The 20,281-nt window shown below is 45.8% G+C and overlaps 6 non-coding genes across 6 annotated transcripts; 3 read left to right on the top strand and 3 right to left on the bottom strand.

The window, feature by feature from the left end:
• The first annotated feature begins 4,295 nt into the window (after positions 1–4,295).
• Positions 4,296–4,411, top strand: trnal-caa (transfer RNA leucine (anticodon CAA)). Its single transcript has 2 exons — positions 4,296–4,333; positions 4,377–4,411. It is a non-coding gene; the product is annotated as a tRNA-Leu (tRNA).
• A 1,946-nt stretch (positions 4,412–6,357) lies between these two features.
• On the top strand, positions 6,358–6,472 carry trnal-caa (transfer RNA leucine (anticodon CAA)). Its single transcript has 2 exons — positions 6,358–6,395; positions 6,427–6,472. It is a non-coding gene; the product is annotated as a tRNA-Leu (tRNA).
• A 2,706-nt stretch (positions 6,473–9,178) lies between these two features.
• Positions 9,179–9,250, bottom strand: trnah-gug (transfer RNA histidin (anticodon GUG)). The gene has a single exon. It is a non-coding gene; the product is annotated as a tRNA-His (tRNA).
• A 4,785-nt stretch (positions 9,251–14,035) lies between these two features.
• On the bottom strand, positions 14,036–14,127 carry trnar-ucu (transfer RNA arginine (anticodon UCU)). The gene is given in 2 exon segments: positions 14,036–14,071; positions 14,091–14,127. It is a non-coding gene; the product is annotated as a tRNA-Arg (tRNA).
• A 4,490-nt stretch (positions 14,128–18,617) lies between these two features.
• On the top strand, positions 18,618–18,690 carry trnav-aac (transfer RNA valine (anticodon AAC)). The gene has a single exon. It is a non-coding gene; the product is annotated as a tRNA-Val (tRNA).
• Positions 18,691–19,262: 572 nt separating this feature from the next.
• On the bottom strand, positions 19,263–19,334 carry trnaw-cca (transfer RNA tryptophan (anticodon CCA)). Its single transcript has one exon. It is a non-coding gene; the product is annotated as a tRNA-Trp (tRNA).
• Positions 19,335–20,281: the final 947 nt, after the last annotated feature.

The following is a 20,281-nucleotide window of genomic DNA, read 5'->3' as shown; positions in this document are numbered from 1 at the left end:
TTTTCCAGCAGCTTTCGCACCACAGACGTAAGGCTCACTGGTCTATTATTACCCGGACTATCCCTACTACCTGTTTTGAACAAGGGGACAACATTCGCCTCCCTCCAATCCTCCGGTAACATTCCCGTGGACAACGAGGACATAAAGATCCTAGCCATAGGCTCAGCAATCTCTTCTCTCGCCTCGTGGAGCAGCCTGGGGAATATTCCGTCAGGCCCCGGGGATTTATCTGTCCTAATGTATTTTAACAACTCCAACACCTCCTCTCCCTTAATATCAACATGCTCCAAAGCATCAACCTCACTCATATTGTCCTCACCATCATCAAGTTCCCTCTCATTGGTGAATACCGAAGAGAAGTATTCATTGAGGACCTCGCTCACTTCCACAGCCTCCAGCCACATCTTCCCACCTTTATCTCTAATCGGTCCTACCTTCACTCCTGTCATCCTTTTTTTCTTCACATAATTGAAGAATGCCTTGGGGTTTTCCTTTACCCTACTTGCCAAGGCCTTCTCATGCCCCCTTTTTGCTCTTCTCAGCCCCTTCTTAAGCTCCTTTCTTGCTTCCCTATATTCCTCAATAGACCCATCTGATCCTTGCTTCCTAAACCTCATGTATGCTGCCTTCTTCCTCCTGACTAGATTTTCCACCTCATTTGTCACCCATGGTTCCTTCACCCTACCATTCATTATCTTCCTCACCGGGACAAATTTATCCCTAACATCCCGCAAGAGATCTCTAAACATCGACCACATGTCCATAGTACATTTCCCTGCAAAAACATCATCCCAATTCACACCCGCAAGTTCTAGCCTTATAGCCTCATAATTTGCCTTTTCCCAATTAAAAATTTTCCTGTGCTCTCTAATTAGAAACATAGAAACATAGAAAATAGGTGCAGGAGTAGGCCATTCGGCCCTTCGAGCCTGCACCGCCATTTATTATGATCATGGCTGATCATCCAACTCAGAACCCTGCAGCAGCCTTCCCTCCATACCCCCTGATCCCCGTAGCCACAAGGGCCATATCTAACTCCCTCTTAAATATAGCCAATGAACTGGCCTCAACTGTTTCCTGTGGCAGAGAATTCCACAGATTCACCACTCTCTGTGTGAAGAAGTTTTTCCTAATCTCGGTCCTAAAAGGCTTCCACTTTATCCTCAAACTGTGACCCCTCGTTCTGGACTTTCCCAACATCGGGAACAATCTTCCTGCATCTAGCCTGTCCAATCCCTTTAGGATCTTATACGTTTCAATCAGATCCCCCCTCAATCTTCTAAATTCCAACGAGTACAAGCCCAGTTCATCCAGTCTTTCTTCATATGAAAGTCCTGCCATCTCAGGAATCAATCTGGTGAACCTTCTTTGTACTCCCTCTATGGCAAGGATGTCTTTCCTCAGATTAGTGGACCAAAACTGCACACAATACTCCAGGTGTGGTCTCACCAAGGCCTTGTACAACTGCAGTAGTACCTCCCTGCTCCTGTACTCGAATACTCTCGCTATAAATGCCAGCATACCATTCGCCTTTTTCACCGCCTGCTGTACCTGTATGCCCACTTTCAATGACTGGTGTATAATGACACCCAGGTCTCATTGCACCTTCCTTTTTCCTAATCGGCCACCATTCAGATAATAATCTGTTTTCCTATTTTTGCCACCAAAGTGGATAACTTCACATTTATCCACATTAAATTGCATCTGCCATGAATTTGCCCAATCACCCAACCTATCCAAGTCACCCTGCATTCTCTTAGCATCCTCCTCACAGCTAACACTGCCGCCCAGCTTCATGTCATCCGCAAACTTGGAGATGCTGCATTTAATTCCCTCATCCAAGTCATTAATATATATTGTAAACAACTGGGGTCCCAGCACTGAGCCTTGCGGTACCCCACTAGTCACTGCCTGCCATTCTGAAAAGGTCCCGTTTATTCCCACTCTTTGCTTCCTGTCTACTAACCAATTCTCTATCCACATCAATACCTTACCCCCAATACCGTGTGCTTTAAGTTTACACACTAATCTCCTGTGTGGGACCTTGTCAAAAGCCTTTTGAAAATCCAAATATACCACATCCACTGGTTCTCCCCTATCCACTAGATACATCCTCAAAAACTTCTATGAGATTCGTCAGACATGATTTTCCTTTCATAAATCCATGCTGACTTTGTCCGATGATTTCACCGCTTTCCAAATGTGCTGTTATCACATCTTTGATAACTGACTCCAGCAGTTTCCTCACCACCGACGTTAGGCTAACCGGTCTATAATTCCCCGATTTCTCTCTCCCTCCTTTTTTAAAAAGTGGGGTTACATTAGCCACCCTCCAATCCTCAGGAACTAGTCCAGAATCTAACGAGTTTTGAAAAATTATCACTAATGCATCCACTATTTCTTGGGCTACTTCCTTAAGCACTCTGGGATGCAGACCATCTGGCCCTGGGGATTTATCTGCCTTTAATCCCTTCAGTTTACCTAACACCACTTCCCTACTAACATGTATTTCGCTCAGTTCCTCCATCTCACTGGACCCTCTGACCCCTACTATTTCTGGAAGATTATTTATGTTCTCCTTAGTGAGGACAGAACCAAAGTAATTATTCAATTGGTCTGCCATGTCCTTGCTCCCCATAATCAAAGATTCTATCCTTTTCCATGATAATGCTAAAGGCCAGGGAGCGGTGGTCACTGTCCCCCAGATGCTCACCCACTGGGAGATCTGTGACCTGACCCAGTTCATTACCTAGTACTAGATCTAGTATGGCATTCCCCCTGGTTGGCCTGTCCACATACTGTGACAGGAATCCGTCCTGGACACACTTAACAAACTCTGCTCCATCTAAACCCTTGGAACTAATCAGATGCCAATAAATATTAGGGAAGTTAAAGTCACCCATGATAACAACCCTGTTATTTTTGCACCTTTCCAAAATCTGCCTCCCAATCTGCTCCTCTGTATCTCTGCTGCTACCAGGGGGCCTATAGAATACCCCCAATAGAGTAACTGCTCCCTTCCTGTTCCTGACTTCCACCCATATTGACTCAAAAGAGGATCCTGCCACATTACCCATCCTTTCTGTAGCTGTAATACTATCCCTGACCAGTAATGCCACCCTTCCTCCCCTTTTCCCGCCCTCCCTATCCCTTTAAAAGCACTGAAATCCAGGAATATTGAGAATCCATTCCTGCTCTGGTGCCAGCCAAGTCTCTGTAATGGCCACTACATCATAATTCCATGTATGTATCCAAGCTCTCAGTTCATCACCTTTGTTCCTGAGGCTTCTTGCATTGAGGTACACGCATTTCAGCTCTTCTACCTTACTGTCTTTACACCGTTTATTCTGCTCCTCTCTCCTCAAAGCCTCTCTATATGTTAGATTTGGCTTTACTCCATGCACTTCTTTCACTGCTCTATCGCTCTGGGTTCCATCCCCCTTGCAAATTAGTTTAAACCCTCCCGAACCATGCTAGCAAACCTACCTGCAAGGATATTGCTCCCCCTCGAGTTCAGGTGCAACCCATCCAATCTGTACAGGTCCCACCTTCCCCAGAAGAGATCCCAATGATCTAAAAATCTAAAACCCTGCTCCCTGCACCAACTCCTCAGCCACGCATTCAACTGCCATCTCCTCCCATTCTTACCATCATTGTCACGTAGCACTGGCAGCAATCCTGAGAACGCCACCCTTGAGGTCCTGTTCTTTAGCCTTCTGCCTAGTTCCCGAAACTCACACTTCAGGACCTCGTCCTTCTTCCTGCCTATGTCGTTGGTCCAAACATGTATCACGGCTTCTGGTTGCTTTCCCTCTCGTACCAGGATGTTGTAGTCCTGACGAAGGGTCTCGGCCTGAAACGTCGACTGTACCTCTTTCTAGAGATGCTGCCTGGCCTGCTGCGTTCACCAGCAACTTTGATGTGTGTTGCTTGAATTTCCAGCATCTGCAGAATTCCTGTTGTTTGCGAAAGAAAATAAGTAATTTGAGCGAAAGTTTTTGTTACAGACATGAGAGGTTTTCGATCGTCTGTAAAACACACGTCGTGACACGTCCGATAAAACAGACATATATCTCTATACGCATTTTGAAGTTGGACTTTCTCGCTATAATTTCTCTGCATTCGGAGTTTTACACACTGCTAACAGAGGGTCTCGCGGTTCGGTTCACTTTGTGGCCGCTATGTACATATGCGCATTCTGGTTTCATCCTCTAAACTGCTGCATGAAAACAATCTTTTTCTCTGCTTGCGAAGAAAACTACTTGTTCGGCTTGTTAAGTGGCCTCTGCAAGCTCGTCAGGGTGGCCGAGTGGTCTAAGGCGCCAGACTCAAGGAGTGAAAGTCCTTCCGTAGAAACACGGGTGTTCTGGTCCCCGATCTGGGGGCGTGGGTTCGAATCCCATTCCTGACAAATGCTGACTTTTATATTTGTATATTTCAGGATCAATTTAGTCCTGGTAACAGGACCTGAACTGTTTGAGTAAAGGGGCGGTGGCAATGTTCTCACAGTGAATCGTAGTGTATCAGACAGAGTGCGGGATTCGACGAGTGGCTTGGTGAGAGGTGTCCATCTCATCCTCCTGATCACTGGTTGGATAGATTGACATTCGTGTCTTTCTGGCAGTTTCTTGATGAATATATATTTTTTTTGCTCGAAGTAAGCGTGCGAGGAAGTTCGGACGACATTTTACGTCGACGAACTGAATTATTGCAACACGCACAAAGTGCTGGAGGAACTCAGCAGGCCAGGCAGCACCTATGGGAGAAAGTACAATCGACATTTCGGGCCGAAACCCTCCGGCCGTCTGGGTGAACATGGTCTGCCGATACGTACGGTTTGACCTTTCAGTATTATGACATCTGCTTGGCCCGGACCTGAACTTCTTGTTTTAGCTATTTCCACAAATGATTGATTTACTGAATCATTGAAAATGCTTTCATTTTCTTTAGAAGCAGTCCACTGACTCAACCATCGCAGGGCTCAGTCCTGGAGAATTCCAGAGAACGCTGGCGGTGCGCGCAGGTCTTCCCACTAACGTCAGTTTGAACCGATCATCCTTGTAAACAATATTTCCGCGACCGCTCCTCCCCCACGAGTAGAAACAAATCCGTATGCCCGGAATCATGGCCCCTTACAACCCCACACGGTTAAGAATTTTCACCCCTCCATATTCCAGAGTCCGATTTGATCGTTATAGCCCACATACTCACCGAGATAGACCATGCTTTCCGAGTCGGCTCCAGTGCCACGGTATCCTTCACCTAATAGGTGGCGGAGCGGGGTGGGGGCGTGGAGTGGGGGTTGGGGAGAACTGCTCAAAGTGTTACGGGACAGTCCAGAAAAGCCGTGGAAATGCAAGCAAACAATTCTCTATTCCTAATATCCAGTTCCGTCTGGTAAACAGCATAATTAATTAATTATCAGGGGCAAGAAGCCGGGACACTTCAGGGATTAAAATATTCAACTTGAAAGGGACTCCGTTTTCTTTTGATTGTCTGTTTTCAGTGTGATAAGCAGTCTTCGAACAGCAGCAACGCAGGTCCCTGAACAATCTGGTCCATTATACTGTATTGTGCATCTCCCTTTGTGTGGCACATTGCCATATATCTGATGGACATCCAAATATACGACAGGTACAGACCTCCTACTCGAAAATTCATTTAGCTCGTCAAAAAATAAACCCAATATAATCTTGACGTTTCCTTGGCTAAAACAGGTGGCCTCGGTTTGACTTCAATAAACGTCTAGAAATCGATTACAAGGTCATTCCCACTTTGATCACGCGGCCAAACAGCAGATCAGGCACATGGCCTGCTTGCCTTCATTGTTCGGAGCGTGGAGTATAAGTGTCAGCAAGTCATGATGCAGTTTTACAAAACCGCAGTTGGACCAGATTTGGATTACAGCATACAGTTCTGGTAGTTCTATTCCAGAAAGAATGTGGTAACTCTTTAAGAGGGTGCAGACGAGGATCTCAGGGATAAACGCAAAAGATGTGGCAGATGGGCGAATGCTTTCTACGACGTGGTGTGATAATTAAGTGCAAAGACAAAGTGAGGAAAAAATATTTTCAGCTAAACGCCGTATTAGAGACGTGACAGATTTCGGATCACATCAGGGAGACACACTTCTGTCCCACGGGCATGTCTAGATGCGCAATGTGCTTCATCTGCAGTTTGAGCTGGGCATTTTCCCTGAAATTGTTTTGCATTCGGAGTGTTAAGCCCTCTTAACAGGAGCTCGCCGTTCAGGTATCTCCACGATCGATCTCTGCACGTGAATGTTTCGGTTCTATCCTCCAAACATTTCTCAAAGAAAACCATTTGTTTTCGATATTAAAAGTGCTATGCAAGGCTGTCAGGGTGGCCGAGTGGTCTAAGGCGCCAGACTCAAGGAATGACATTCCTTCCGTTGAAACGCGGGTGTTCTGGTCCTCGTCTGGGGGCGTGGGTTCGAATCCCATCCCTGACATCAGCTGAGTTTTCTATTTAGAGATTTGACTTTACTGTCGAGGTCAATTTATTCCTGTCAACAGTACCTGAACTGTATGATGTTCTCACAGCGGATTGCAATGTTGGATTTGGCGAGTGACGAATGAAATGTGGCCAATGGTTGGATAGAGTGACAATCACACCGTTTTCCTGTTGTTGATGAATGTTTAGTTTACTTTTATTTTGTTTCGATAGTGTGCGAGTAAGTTCGGACGAAACTTTATGTCACCGTTTCAAGTCAGGCAGCCCAGTCCGGTTATTTTAACTACTTGCAGAACCCGAGAATTCCGAGAACCGCCTTCCGATCTGGAGACCATGATCAGCGGGTAGCAACAGACTGGCCGTTGAATGTAATAAGGTCTGATTTGTACCAGCCTTAACTAATGTTCCTTGCCAGTCCCACTAATCATTTATTTATTTAACTTTTGTAAATGTATCCACATTCTCTACAAATGGTCCACTGACTTAAAAAAAAGCCTCTGACTTGCCACTAGTTACAAACATGTTCATCCCATCGTCTTCTGTTAGATCCTGTCTTATTCAAAACAAAATCCCTGCTGCAGTGTATTGATCCCGACTTTTGGACCCTTTTCCTTTTCCATCATCGAATAGATATCACTAATATAATAATAATCACTAATAGAGAGAATGAAATATGAGTTCGATCCTCAGAATCATGACCATTTATTTTTTTAGTAGGTACAACTCCATTTTCTGAACCCCCTTCCAGCTTATAGCTATGTTCAGCCATATCTAGTTAACTAACCTATGCATGGTGTAACTCACTGCGAACTAAAAGTCATTTGTAGTTAAAAACGTGCAGGTTAAATTAAATGAGTTTTACTTTGGCATTACATGAAATCTCCCACTGAGCGCTGCGTTTAATTGACGCCTGGTTGTTGAGATCCGATGTGCCCGTTTCCCGTTAACTAATGTCAATAAAAGGAGATACGAATGCTTCTCTTCAACTCTTGAACAACACATCACTCCTTTTCCTTCCAGTTCTTCCAGGGTCCACATCCCTCTCCTATCAGTCTCCTTCTTCAGTCCTCCCCCCACCGCTTCTTACTCATTCACTCTCCCTTACCCACCTTCCCACTTACCTGGTCTTATATATCACCCGCCAGCTTGTACCCTCTCCTCATCCATTTATTCTGGCCTCTGCCCCGTTTCTTTCCGGTCCCGATGAAAGGTCTCAGGCCAGAACGTCCACTCTTTATTCACCTTCACAGATGCTGCGTGTCTTACTGAAGATGTGTTGCTCAAGGTTTCCAGTATCTCGAGAATTACTTCTGTTTCAAATATTTCCTTCTGTTTTCCCGAAAAGGGTCCTCTCAGGTATCAGGCAAAAGTGAAAACCACGAGGCTACAGAAACACTGCCTCACCGTTTAGCCTGATGATCTGAGTAGCCTTTGAATAATGTACACTACCAAGTGACTGTTCCGTTCTGGCCCATTAGTTTGACGGTTACGATATAAAAATCACAATCGCCTTACATTGTAGTAGAAAATTAAATAGCCTAAAGACATGTTGAGGTGAGCTTAACCCTACTTGAACACCACCCCCGCCCCCCCTCCGGACGGCCGGTCCGCAAGAATATTGTCAATATTAAAATGGTCCGCGGTGCAAAAAGGGTTGGGGGCACCTGTAATAGAAAATTAAATAGGCTAAAGACATGTTGAGGTGAGTTTAACCCTACTTGAACACCACCCACCTCCCGGTCGGCCGGTCCACAAGAATATTGTCAATATTAAACCGGCCCGCGGTGTAAAATAGGTTGGGGACCCCTGCTTTACAGCAACGCTGTGGCAATTGAAAATGGCTTGCACCGATTCAGGGGTTTGACCTGCACCGCACATAACGCAATCTATCAGAGACAGACGCAGAGACGCTTAGAAAAAGGGGCAGAGACACGCCGTGCAAGGCGCCTGATAACCGGGGGCACTCATTGCAGAACATGACGCACAGACAGACGCAGGAGAGGGAGACAAAGGCAGGAGCAGATGCAAGCACTCACGAAGTTAGAGACAAGAGCACAGAGAGTGGCTGGATAAGAACACAGAGTACATGGCTACTCACACTGTGGCAGGGGCGCAAAGTGCAGAGACGCGCAGAGGTAAGGACACTGAGAGACAGAGACATGGACGGTGGCAAACACACAAGGGCAGGCATGAGAACGGGAGAGAGCAAAGCACGCAGTCTGAGGGAAGAAAGGCAAAGTAGGGCAAGCACCTGAACAAGCAGCAAAATGGAGGAACAAAAACATTAATGAAAAAAAAACGAACAACGATTTACCTCGTGGCATTCACTCAACGAGCGATGTTTATTGGCGATCCATGGTGAAACGGGCCGCTGGTCGATGTGCGATTTGCGCCGGCATAATCCATTTCCAGAAAGAGAGCTAGCGGGAGGAGTCTCCCAGTGCTCTCCGCCGGCAGTGGTTGGATCAGAGAGCGGAGATCATGTATAGTTACTGAGGCCAGTTTATATTCTCGCGCCTGACGATCTGTTGAGCAAATTCATGTCGAAATGCACCGCCTGATTCAATGTGAAATCTTGGGAACGAGAAAGTCAGTGGTGATCGGCAATTATCAACACTTTGGGAGAGGCGGCGTTCCGAAGTTCATCAAAAGGGAGGGGTGAAGTTGCAGGTGCTGATGAAAGCCGAATATGTGAACTGCTGATTGCCGTGACTCGGATTCGAACCGAGGTTACTGCGGCCACAACGCAGTGTACTAACCACTGTACGATCACGGCCAAACACTTCAGCCGTGCGCTCCCGGCTCTGTCAGAATATTGAACACCGGTGTTGCTCGTACACAAACGCTCCGCTGAATAAATCAGCGGTTCCCACTGTCCGGCCGAGCTTCCACGGTGACTCTAAGCACTGGAAGTACTCAGCGGGTCAGCCCCAGATGCGGCAGGAGAAATTGAGTCTATTTTTCAGGTCCGAGAGCCAGAAAACAGAAAGGGAGACAAGCGTGCGCAGTTATAGTGAGGGACGGGAAATGGGATGGTTCTGATTGCGTAAAACCGGATGGCCAGTGGAAGAGCTCAGCGGGTCAAACAGCCTCTGTATAGCCAATGAACGACTTTGTTCGGGGACCTTTGATAGGACTCTGGCCGTGAGAATTGGCTGTAAACGTAGGTGACAAGTTAATGAGTGAAACGGACCATTTAGAAAGTGAGAACAGAGACTTCAAAGACCACAATAATCTCCCGCGGTTTCACATATCGCGATCACATTGCCATCTAACGAGCCTTACTAATACTCAAATAATATCAGATTATTAGTAGTTATCCGATAGAATCATAGAACATTTTATGCACATTAAGAATGTTTTCAAAAGTTTGCGGCGAGTCTGGAAGTCAGGGCAGGATGGCAGGTGCGGATGGGTTTAGCATCTTCCTGTAGGAGTGAAAGGCAACGCCGACAGGGCAGCGAACCCCGGCTGGTGAAGGATACTGACAAACCAGATCGGGAAAAGAAGAAAACAAATGTCAGGCAGAGGGAGTTGGGGTCAAAGAAATACTTGGCATGTAGAACTGACAGAGAGGGAACGCAAGAGTGGGATCTGGAGGGCAGGACAAGAAGACAAAAGGAAACTTTTGGGGTACTGTGAGCAATTTTGGGCCCCTTATCTAGGAAAGGACGTGCTGCCATTGTAGAGGAACTAGAGGAGGTCTATGAGAATGATTCGGGAATTTAAAGTGTTAACGTAGGAGGAACCATTTATAGCTATGTGTTTGTATCATCTGGATGTTCGGAAGAATGAGGGGGTTTTCATTAAAACCTATTGAATATTTAAGGGCTTAGAGTTGACGTGAAGAGGACACTGCCTATAGAGGGAAAAGCTAGGACTAGGGGGCACAGCCTCAGAACAGAAGGGTGTCTCTTTAGAACAGAGATTATGAGAGCTTTATTTAGTTACAGAGTTGAATCTGTGGAATTCATTGCTGTCACTGTGTGTAGTTTAATCGGAGATTGATAGGTTCTTGATTAGCAATGGCGTCAAAGGTTATGGGCGGAAAGCAGGAGAATGATTGAATGGCAGAGCAGAGTCGATGGGCTATTAATGTTCCTATGTCTTATAGTCTGGTCTTCAGGAGATAATGTCAATAAGAATCCTCTGTGTGAATAGTCATAGTCATAGTCATAATCATACTTTATTGATCCCGGGGGAAATTGGTTTTCGTTACAGTTGCACCATAAGTAATAAATAGCAATAGATCCATAAATAGTTAAATAGTAATATGTAAATTATGTCAGTAAATTATGAAATAAGTCCAGGACCAGCCTATTGGCTCAGGGTGTCTGACCTTCCAAGGGAGGAGTTGTAAAGTTTGATGGCCACAGGCAGGAATGACTTCCTATGACGCTTTGTGCTACATCTCGGTGGAATGAGTCTCTGGCTGAATGTACTCCTGTGCCCACCCAGTACATTATGTAGTGAATGGGAGACATTGTCCAAGATGGCATGCAACGGACAGCATCCTCTTTTCAGACGCCACCGTGAGAGAGGCCAGTTCCATCCCCACAACATCACTGGCCTTAAGAATGAGTTTGTTGATTCTGTTGGTGTCTGCTACCCTCAGCCTGCTGCCCCAGCACACAACAGCAAACATGATAGCACTGGCCACCCCAGACTCGTAGAACGTCCTCAGCATCGTCTGGCAGATGTTATAGAACCCCAGTCTCCTCAGGAAATAGAGACGGCCCTGGCCCTTCTTGTAGACAGCTAGAATGCTATAGGCATGACGGACGTGCAGGTTGGCGATGTTGTATATTTAATATTACAGTAATATTTGAATAGTTTGGTAAATATATTGTTTGATTAAGTATTCGTTGTTGTTTACACAATTCATTATGGATTATGAATACATACATCATTACGCCTCCACATCATAAGCTCGCGTCTCACTGACGTGATGATGAAGAGCACACGTCGATCCTTGTCTCTCATGATTCGCCTTCGGTTAGTTCATGGAGTTGCAGACCTAACGGTGGAGACGAGTAAGCTTTAAAACGAACCCGGACTTTCGAGTTAAAAAAAAAGTGCAGCACGCTTTTTTTTTCATCGGAAGGGGGAGAGAAAGGCGTTTGAGTTAAAAAAGGCAGAAAACGGACGAAGGTCACAGGTTCAGTAACAGTGAGCACCAAGTGATAATAATAAATAATAAAAAACGCTGAAAAGGCTGGTTGCATCGGTAAGATAGCCGCGTTTTATGTCACAACAGATAACTGGATTATGTGTATTGAACGAATTAAACGCTATATTAAAGCAAATGGAATCGCCGATGAGAAACGAGTGCCAGTTTTGCTGAGTGCAACTGGTGGAAGAGCATACAGTTTGCTTAGAAGTTTCACTGCTCCAACCAAACCGGCCACAATAAGTTTTGCTGATGTCGTAAATGTAATGCAGGAACATTTAGAAATGAAACCATTGTTGATTGCAGAACGTTTTAGATTTCATAAATGGAATCAAAAGGCAGGGTAGTCCTTCTCAGTTTACATGAATGAACTACCTAAATTTTTCGAGCATTGTGAGCTCAGTGAATAGCTTCAGAATGCACTGAGCGATCGTTTAGATTGTGGAATCTTACAACAAAGAATTCAAAATCGGCTCCTAACTGAAGCACAACTCATATTTAAAAGACCAGTTGAAATCACTGTATCAATGGAAACAGAGATACAATTGAGGTGCAGTCAGGAATGAAAGTGAGTGTGAATAAAATTGCAACTAACTAAGCAAAAACCTGACTGGCCGAACAAATTGTGTTACTATTGTGGCAGAGGCTCACATACACCAGACCAATGCAGGTTTAAAGGTGAAACTGCTAAACAAGATGAGAGCTGAGGGTGTTATATGAGAGTTACCAGCATGGATAGAGAATTGGCTGATTGGCAGGGGGCAAAGAGTGGGAATAAAGGGACCCTTTCTGCCGATTGGCTGCCGATGACTAGTGGTTTTCCACAGTAATCTGTGTTGGAACAGCTTTTTTTACGTCGTATGTCAACGATTTAGGTCATGGTTTTGCGGACACGTTTGCGGAGGATATCAAGACAGGGGAGGGGCAGGTAGTGTTGAGGAAACAGATGCTGCAGAAAGACAGACAGAATTGGAGGCAAAGAATTAGTGGACAGAATACTGTGTCGAGAAGTGTACGGTTATGCACTTTTGTAGAAGGAATAAAAGCATAGATTATTTCCTAAACGGCGAGAAAATTCAAAATCTCCTAATGCAAAGGGATTTGTGAGTCCTCGTGCACGATTCCCTTCAGGTTAACTTGCAGGTTGTCATGAGCGCACAGTGCAGAAGTGACAGCTGTAACTTATGTGGGTAGTCATCAAGATCGTCTTCTGCCCGAATCTGTCATACATTCTGAAAGTGTGTGCGCTTGTAACAGCCTTACAGAACATCTGCCCCTGTGGGAAGCAAGAGGGTTTATTTCAGCCGACGGAAAGCCCCTCCGATACGCTGCTCTGTCATGGTATATTTTTGAAGAAGCAACGAGGAAACGGTACGGGGTCATAAAGGTGAAACCCCAGTTTTACATTATTTTCTGCGAGGAATAATAAGGCTGATAAATTAGCGAAGCCAGCTGCTTTAAATGGGTGGGACTGGCAGCTGCAGATCTGGGGAGATGGGAAGGCAGAAGGAGCAAGAGGTTAAGGTTCTGGATATAACCGAGGAGCAGAAGAAAGATAAAGAATTGAAAATAAATATAAAGAAAGGAGCCTCCGACATACCAGACCAGTGGAAAGGCCTTGGACTAACCTGCAGGTACAAAGTGTTTAACTTGAGGTGATAAACATTACTATTTCCAAATAAGGTTTATGAGTAGTTAAGATACCAGTTAATCTGCACACTTGCACATTTTGAGGCGAGAGATTCCAGGTAGAAAAGTGGTATTTTTTTTCAACTATAGAATGCAAACTTGTAGATCTTTTTTTTATTCAGAGCGTGGTTGAGTTAAAGGAACGGGGTGCAAACGATTTGTCACAATTATGACATTAAACGAATGGAAGAAGTTAAGTAAATTGAAGGTAACCACTGGCGTGAAATATATATCTGCTCATAAACAGCCGTGTAGTTTAATAAGATGACGAATTAGAACCAGAATCGTAATCAGGTATAATATGTCCTGAAACTTGTTGCTTTGTGGCAGCAGTATTTGGGACATATGACAAATATATATATATATATAATAAGTAAGTACTGCAGAAAGAGAGGAAGCCTCTGAGTGCGACGGGCACTCTGTTAGTCAGCATGTTTGCGGGTGATCAGACCTCTATGTTCCTGCCAAGCCTGTAAGCGATCAGGACTTTTTTTTTGGTCAAAAATTCACCTCCCTGTCGCTGAAATAATAAGGCTCAGTACCACCATCATTTTTCTGGAAGATTTTAACGGACTATTACAGTTTTAGAGATTTTCGTATCTGTGCTAAGTGAACGAGTTGATTATTTCAAGTCTTGTCCTGATTTTCCCGTTTGTCATCAACTACTGGAATTCTGACCTCAGTTATCGCAGGAAAAAACACCGACTCTGGTGGGACTCGAACCCACAACCTTTGAATTACTTCATCACACATGAATTAGAAGTCCAACACGCTATCCATTGCGCTACAGAGCCTGTTATCAACTCTTCTGGGGCATACAGAGAAAATTATTCAACAGGAAATTGCAATCTGTCAACTGCAAGCACTCATTATCTCTCAATCGTTTTTTAAAAGTAAAAAAAACCCCGACATAACCAGTTAATCAGTTCCCATCTTATTGCAGCAGTGGATTTCCGAAAAACTTTTAGAAGTACAGATGAATTGACGGATGGGTTACATGAACTGCTAATTCTTTGTGCTTGTCGTGAGTTGTTGGTTTGATCATAAGATCATGAGAGAAAGGAGCAGAATTAGGCCATTCGGTCCATCGAGTCTGCTTTGCTATTTCATTATAAGTTACCCATTTCCTTCTTAACCCCACTTTCCTGACTTCACCCCATAATCTTTCAGGCCCTGACTAATCAAGAACCCACCAACCTCTGCCTCATATGAACCCAGTGACACGGCCTCCACCGCTTTATTTTCACCATGGATGTCCAGTCCTTATATACTTCCATCCGCCATCAGAAAGGTCTCAAAGCTCTACGCTTCTTTTTGGATTCCAGACCTAATCAGTTCCCCTCTACCACCACCCTGCTCTGTCTAGCGGAATTAGTCCTTACTCTTAATAATTTCTCCTTTGGCTCCTCCCACTTCCTCCAAACTAAAGGTGTAGCTATGGGCACCCGTATGGGTCCTAGCTATGCCTGCCTTTTTGTTGGGTTTGTGGAACAATCTATGTTCCGTACCTATTCTGGTATCTGTCCCCCACTTTTCCTTCGCTACATCGACGACTGCATTGGCGCTGCTTCCTGCACGCATGCAGAACTCGTTGACTTTATTAACTTTGCCTCCAACTTTCACCCTGCCCTCAAGTTTACCTGGTCCATTTCCGACACCTCCCTCCCCTTTCTAGATCTTTCTGTCTCTGTCTCTGGAGACAGCTTATCCACTGATGTCTACTATAAGCCTACTGACACTCACAGCTATCTGGACTATTCCTCTTCTCACCCTGTCTCTTGCAAAAACGCCATCCCCTTCTCGCAATTCCTCCGTCTCCGCCGCATCTGCTCTCAGGATGAGGCTTTTCATTCTAGGACGAGGGAGATGTCTTCCTTTTTTAAAGAAAGGGGCTTCCCTTCCTCCACTATCAACTCTGCCCTTAAACGCATCTCCCCCATTTCACGTACATCTGCTGTCACTCCATCCTCCCGCCACCCCACTAGGAATAGGGTTCCCCTGGTCCTCACCTACCACCCCACCAGCCTCCGGGTCCAACATATTATTCTCCGTAACTTCCGCCACTTCCAACGGGATCCCACCACTAAGCACATCTTTCCCTCCCCCCCGCTGCATTCCGCAGGAATCGCTCCCTACAAAACTCCGTTGTCCATTCGTCCCCCCCATCCCTCCCCACTGATCTCCCTCCTGGCACTTATCCGTGTAAGCGGAACAAGTGCTACACATGCCCTTACACTTCCTCCCTTAACACCATTCAGGGCCCCAAACAGTCCTTCCAGGTGAGGCAACACTTCACCTGTGAGTCGACTGCGGAGATATACTGCGTCCCGTGCTCCCGATGTGGCCTTTTATATATTGGCGAGACCCGACGCAGACTGGGAGACCGCTTTGCTGAACACCTACGCTCTGTTCGCCAGAGAAAGCAGGATCTCCCAGTGGCCACACATTTTAATTCCACATCCCATTCCCATTCTGACATGTCTATCCACGGCCTCCTCTACTGTAAAGATGAAGCCACACTCAGGTTGGAGGAACAACACCTTATATTCCGTCTGGGTAGCCTCCAACCTGATGGCATGAACATCGACTTCTCTAACTTCCGCTAAGGCCCCACCTCCCCCTCGTACCCCAACTGTTACTCATTTTTATGCACACATTCTTTCTCTCATTCTCCTTTTTCTCCCTCTGTCCCTCTGAATATACCTCTTGCCCATCCTCTGGATCCCCCCCCCCTTGTCTTTCTTCCCGGACCTCCTGTCCCATGATCCTCTCGTAATCCATTGTGCCTATCACCTGTCCAGCTCTTGGCTCTATCCCTCCCCCTCCTGTCTTCTCCTATCATTTAGGATCTCCCCCTCCCCCTCCAACTTTCAAATCCCTTACTCACTCTTCCTTCAGTTAGTCCTGACGAAGGGTCTCGGCCTGAAACGTCGACTGCACCTCTTCCTACAGATGCTGCTTGGCCTGCTGCGTTCACCAGCAATTTTGATGTGTGTTACACGGCCTCCACAGCCGCCTTTGGCAACAAATTCCAGGTATTTACCATCATCTGGCTAAAGACATTCCCTCTCATTTCTGTTCTATATGGACCTCCCCCGATTCCGAGGCTGTGACCTCTCGTCTAGACTCCAACAAAGGAAACATCCTCCTCACATCCAGTCCATCCATGCCTTTCAACATTCGATAGATTTCAATGAGATCCATCTCCATCCCTCTCCCCATTCTTCTAAATTCCAGCGGGTACAGGCCCAGAACCTTCAATCGCTGCTCATATGACATGGCGCCTGCCTTTCACAGATGCTGTCTGCACAATTTTCTGTTTGTATTTCAGATTTCAGCGTCCGCAGGTTTTTCGGTAAAAAGGTGAGTTTGTTTTTGGACACAACGTAAAACATGAACATTTAATTGCCGAACTTGGGCAAAGAGGACAAATGACGCCAAAGGCAGAGTGGTCTGTTGTGTAACTCCAAAACATAAAACTAATTTAGTGAAAACAAGGAACCGGGAAGGCGAGAGAAGGAGTTTAAAAGGAGAGAAGAGATTGCGAGAAAAAAGTGTGAGAGAAAGAGAAAAGAAGAACAAAAAGAAAAAGAAAGGGACCGACAGCGGGATAGAGGGAGCGGAAGAAGACGGGACCAGGAAGAAAGCAAGGATGGAAGTGGATGCAGATAAAAAATACGAGAAAAGGAGACTAAATGTGTCCAGAGCTGCAGTCTCATATTCAACTGCTAAACCCACGATGGAAGAGACCCCCCAAACCTGACGTTCCTGACAAGAAAAGTGATCTACCTTGGCAGATAAGACGTCGTCCCACAAGAGTAAGAAACCTTCTACAGCGATTAAATCTTTAGGCCAGAATGGGACAGTTTAAAATTTAACTTGCTGCGGATGTCTGTATATAGTTGAGATGCATTCTGCATTGAGTTAGAGTTTATAGCTAAACAGAGAGGACCGTTGTGCTCTCTGTTTTTCAGTAATAATTGTGTAATATTGTAAATATATGGTTTGATTCAGCATTCCCTCATGCTGACATAACGCAATGCGTTCGGAACTGGCACAGGCGATCACATTGCCGGTCTTTGCCCGGGAGCCACGTTCTCTTCATTCACCCATTCCATGCACATATAAAAGTCACACAGTTTAATGTCACGTTTTAATATTCACCGAAAACAATTGAAATTAACCCTCCGCCCCCTCAGTACTTTCTTCAGTGACACACACAAAATGCTGGAGGAATTTAGCAAGTCAGGCAGCCTCTATGTAGGGTAATAAACCGTCAACGTTTCGGGCCAAGACGCTTCATCGGTACCTTAATTACACTGACACCGGGAGCTCGGGGTGGAAGGGTAGCGTCTGGTCCTATTTCACCGGCTCAGCTTACAGAACTTCAGCTGCTGCTGGGCTGGGCTGAAACAATCTGCTGAGAATATACGAGGAGAGTGTAGCTGCTGTGATCCGTCGCCTCAGGCTCTAAAGCCGGAATGAGTGGTGCGGTCGTGAACACGTTCGGCATGTCCTGTTCAGGATGTAGCGTCTCGGCCCGAAACGGTGGCTTATTCCTCACTCCAGCCTGCTGCATGACCAGCTGAATCCCTCCAGCATTTCGTGTGTGCTGTGACAGAAGTTCAAAATCTGAAAGGGGGAGAAATTTCTCCAATTTCTGCTTTCTCTTACAACCGACATACAGACGGAAGTGGTATCTTTCCATTTACTCTTCAACGTCCAGCAAGTGTCCATGTTTTTAAGCACCAGCGGATTTTATACGTAGTGTTTGTCATGTTTACATCGCACGGGAACATAAATTTACTTGAACTGCTGTTTCGGCAGGAGAGCGCGTATTCTGCCGGTTCTTATTCACGTTGACAACGGTCGTCCAAATGTCTTCTTGCACTTTACAAGCACCCGATCAATCTTCTATGCTTACCTCAGGCTGGACGAAGGACAGTCCAGTTCAATGTCGCGCACAGTTACCCCCACCATGACCTCTCTGTCTCTGAATCTGTCGTACTGTCTACTTCCAACCCCTCCGCTTCACGTGGGTCTATCTCCCTCTATTTCTTTCTCCCCATTTCCTCAGCAGGAGCCGTTATTGATATGTTGTTTCTTTGACTTCCATTTCGCACATACAAGAAGGAACTCACAGGACCGCTCGGGGATTGTGAACGATATGGTGCACCCTCTGGGTTGAGTCAGCGGGCGGCAATTTCAGATGTGGCGGGGTTCGTGAAGATCGTTATCAAACACTTCGGATCAGCTGCTGTGAAGCATGCCAACCAACGGTAGCGTTTCTGTAGTGTAGTGGTTATCACGTTCGCCTAACACGCGAAAGGTCCCTGGTTCGAAACCAGGCAGAAACATTCTAACATTTTTTGGTTGAAATCAGATCGAAGAATTGGAAAGTGACACAACCACAACATCCCCCCACTCACAAAACGCTGAAGTATGTAGTATGGAGTATGCTATCGAGAGGAATAAGCAGTCAGCATTTCGGCTGAGACCCGACATTAGGAGCAGAATAGAAGGGACGATAAACCAGAACACGAAGATGGGGGAGGAGGAAGAGGACGGTGATTGGTGAAGCTAGTGAGGGGGAAAGTAGGTAGGTGCGGGAGTGACGCTTAGAATTGTGAAAAAGTTTAAATCTTCCACGGGAGCTGCGTGTCGTTTCTCGGACGCTGACTAAGCTGGTGAATGTTTGCACAGTTTTCTGTGTTTGTTACTGGTTACAGCGTCCGCAGGTTTTTTTTCCAATAAAAGGGTAATTTTGTTTCTCGACACAGGGTAAATATCAACAATTCAATGCTGAACTTTTACTGAATATGAGAAATAACTGCTCATTTGGCAGTTACTTGTCGAAGCGGAAGGTGCAGTGAATTCTGGAAAGAATTATTGAACTGAACTGTGATAATAAAATGGATAACAACATTTGTGACCCCGACGTGATTCGAACACGCAACCTTCTGATCTGGAGTCAGACGCGCTACCATTGCGCCACGGGGCCCAACGGTTTTATTTACGTCATTAAAAGTACTTCGATGAACTCCTGTTGTGGTGGAGTTTTACTGGTCAGCGTAAGATTTCTTCTCCCTTGTCCAGGCGCTGCCGGCGAAGACCTGCCAATCTCTTGAGGTGTATAAAATAATGAGAGGGATTGATCGTGTGGATAGTCAGAGGCTTTTTCCCAGGGCTGCAATGGCTAGCAAAATGTCAGGGGTAAGTTTTTCACACAGAGAGTAGTGAGTGCATGGAATGGGCTGCCGGCGACGGTGGTGGAGGCGGATACGATAGGGTCTTTGAAGAGACTCCTGGACGGGTATATGGAGCTCAGAAAAATAAAGGGCTATGGGTAACCCTAGGTAATTTCTCAGGTAAGGACATGTTCGGTACAGCTTTGTGGGCCGAAGGGTCTGTATTGTGCTGTAGGTTTTCTATGTTTCTTCTATGTTTCCATGTTTCTGAATGGGCCGTGTCTCGGAACCGATTTCTCGTCAGTGACACATTTTAATATTCGTTTATATTCAGCGTGTGGAATTCATATCAATCTACCCCCCCCCCCCCACCACCACCCACCGTATGCACGCTTAGCCCTTTACTTAGTGACACACTAAATTCCGGAGGAACTTAGCAAGTCAGGCAGCGTCTATGGAAGGCACGAAACAATCGTCGTACTGGGCGAAGACGGATCATCTGTACTTTATTTCGACGGATAGTGGGAGCTCTGGCTGCTGTTTATACTGTATTTCACCGACTTCTGCTGTGCTTAAACTGACCCCGTCCGGCGCTGACAATATACCTTGAGTTCTGCACTGACCTCTGTTCACCGCCTTCCACCCACTTTCGTTCCTTCCAACGTCTTTTACCCTCTCCTGTCAGATTCTCTCTTCTCCAGCCCTTTATCTCTTTCACCTATCGGCTTCCCAGCTCTTCGCCTCACTCCTCCCCTCTCCC

Source organism: Mobula birostris, chromosome 2 (assembly GCF_030028105.1).
Source record: "Mobula birostris isolate sMobBir1 chromosome 2, sMobBir1.hap1, whole genome shotgun sequence".
In the NCBI taxonomy this organism is placed as follows: domain Eukaryota; kingdom Metazoa; phylum Chordata; class Chondrichthyes; order Myliobatiformes; family Myliobatidae; genus Mobula; species Mobula birostris.
The sequence above is the reverse complement of the archived record's forward strand: the minus strand, read 5'-3'. Positions and strand labels throughout refer to the sequence as shown.